Genomic DNA, 2,766 nt, shown 5'->3' on the forward strand with positions numbered 1-2,766 from the left:
GATTTCATGGGCGTTCAGAAGAATAAATGCATCGTTTTTATCCGCAATGAAGACACAGGCATGGAAGAGAAACATTTCATATTGCTTACTATACACTTAGCTATCCTGCGTGGTGACAGTGTCGTAAAAAGACGGCAGCTCACAGATGGCCTAGCTGTACCTAAAAAATTCTTTAACATTAACTTGAAAAGAAGTTATATGTAATTGACAAATAGTTATTAACTAACTAAATTTCCGGCCTCGTAAATGGAAACACAGTTTCCACGTACTATGGCCAAGGAAATCCTTTCGAAAAGCCACTTGGACTCGCGTGGGTCTCCCCGTTTATGGGAGATCATGCGGCCAAGCTTTTTTAGAAAGGAAAGAGACTTTTCGCCAATGACCCCGGAAGTCTCGACGGCGATGGGAGTGAACAGATACCGTTCAGAGAGTTCCTTGTACTTTCCAATCTTCAAAAGTTGAAAAGTACATTGAAATAATAAAAACTCCCAAAAGGGAATGCGCCCAACCCGGAAGTACTGCAATACCGGGAGGACGCGTGATATGGAGGAAGCAAGCTTCGCAACACATACCGAGGCACAAAAATAAGCATTATATCTTGCCCCGTGTAAGGGCGTCCCAGATATAAAGCTGGAAAGAACAGATACTACACTTTGATCTTAGCCAAAAGGCCGAGAAGCGACATATAGGCATAATTTTCGGAGGGTAAGAATTATTCTATCAGTTAAAAACAGGGTTGTTTATTTTTATGCATAGTAACAAATATAATAGATTTAAATTTTATACTTATTAATTATATTTATCTTATAAAACTATAAAAAAATTTACATTACTTTTATATTTAGCTATATTCTTTTTATCATACTTGTTGAATCTAGTTTAATGCGATATATTATGTTACCAAGTTTTGTTATTTTTTATAGCAGCAATGCAAAATTATTAGCTAATTAAGTTTTTTTAGCGCTAGAATTAATATCTTTTCACATAGGCGTTTCAATGCCCCCCTGTTATTTGCGCGTACATATTATAATTTGAAGCAATGCAATTTTATTCAAGACGGACTACACCCTGGATACGTTTTTGTTTAAATTTCAATTGATTACAAATCCCGTAGTGACGACAGATCTTTGGAAGGATAACAAGCTTGTAATCTACCATCTTAGAGCTTCCATGTTCTGCTATTTTTATCTCTTGCAAGCAACAGGTATTCACCTTGTGTTTCCATATCTTTTGCGAGTTGAAGTTTTTTTATAAATTAAATAAATTTCTAAATGTGCTTATAATTTCTTGTCATTTCAAAATGCCGAATTATATATTTCTGCCTAGGCTTCTTTATGTTCTACGCTCTGCTCTATGCTTCCAATGCCAATTTGAATTGATAGTTCAAGTTTGTTCCGAAAGTATTTGCAAAATTTACTTCGCGTTGTATCCTGAAAGCAAGCAATTTTGTCGGTACGATTTAGAAGAATCAATTTACGTTCACCTGCGGATGTTGCATTACCCACGTATTTGTTCTTCCGAACTATGTGGACTTCTCTTGTTGATGTCTTTCTCTGCTTTTCTTTCGAACTTATGACGTCTATTTGGCTCCACATGGGTCTCGAAATTTAGCAGGACAGAGGACTCGAGATTCCGGTTCTCACCTCGTCTCAGAAGTACTAAGATACCATTTTGTGTAAGTCTCTTTACAGATCTCTAGATTTTTTTTGAACCAAACGCAGTCACAATTTGAAGCCTTGCTTAATGCCTGCTTACTTTCTTTGATTGGTTGCAAGCCTGATAACAAAAGTTTACGTGTTGGTATATGCCTACATCTATTTTTGAAAATGTGCTTTCCACGCGGATGCAAATGTGGATCGACTCTAAATGAACTGGGCAGATATGTAGACGCAGTACAGGGCATTTTCCGAGACATAAAGCACTCAACAAAATCATTAAGGACGCCTTTGATTCCGAGTACATTCCAGCTTAATTGGAATCCCCTATGCTCTTCCGTGAAAATGGAACGCATTCTCGAAGTTCAATCTCGCTAACTCGGCCTCTAATCCGAGGTTAGCAGCAAAAGCATGCGAAAAAACAGAGCTAACAAAATACCAGAACTCAGCGAAGACTTTATCTTCCAGCCGATAATCATTGAAATTTCCGTAACTCTCTCTTTCGTTAAACAGGTTGGTTCGTTGATTTTTATGTGCACGAAGAACCCTCATTAGACCCATTTAATTTTACTTCCGATTTTTTAGATTTAAATGATAATTTTTTGTCTAAAGTCTTAGCGTCAAATTTTTAGGATGTGATTCGAAATTTTTCTTTATAAGTATAAAAGTAACTATTTTTTATTTTCTTTGATAGTCTATTTATTTTAGATAATTGTTTTTCTATTTTGTGACTACGCTATATATTTTCGAATTTTAAAGTTCGAGTTGTAATCTTTCCAAAAGTAATTTATATGCAAATCCTAACGGACAATCAAAAGATATCGGCAAAAATCATATTTCACAAAAGATAAACTGGTCGGGGTCTCGAGTCTATGTGCAATAAAATTAAACAAATGCTTCTACAGTTTTTGAAGACATTTAACACAAAGCCAACAACTTAAGACGAGCAGAAATACGAAGGGCCATACAAAAAAGAACAACACATATGACCACAAATGTGAATTTTGTTTCTTTAAAGTACAAAATTGACAAAGCGATGGGATTGACATCTAAGGAACTGAAAGAGATTCAATTTGTATACCTGCTAGAGAAATTTGAGAAAAAACCATTC

The 2,766-nt window shown here is 35.7% G+C and overlaps 1 non-coding gene across 1 annotated transcript; it reads right to left on the minus strand.

The window, feature by feature from the left end:
• Positions 1-493: 493 nt before the first annotated feature.
• On the minus strand, positions 494-683 carry LOC115230480. Its single transcript, XR_003883431.1, has one exon. It is a non-coding gene; the product is annotated as a U2 spliceosomal RNA (small nuclear RNA).
• Between the last annotated feature and the right edge of the window lie 2,083 nt (positions 684-2,766).

This window comes from Octopus sinensis, unplaced genomic scaffold, assembly GCF_006345805.1.
Source record: "Octopus sinensis unplaced genomic scaffold, ASM634580v1 Contig15598, whole genome shotgun sequence".
NCBI lineage: Eukaryota > Metazoa > Mollusca > Cephalopoda > Octopoda > Octopodidae > Octopus > Octopus sinensis.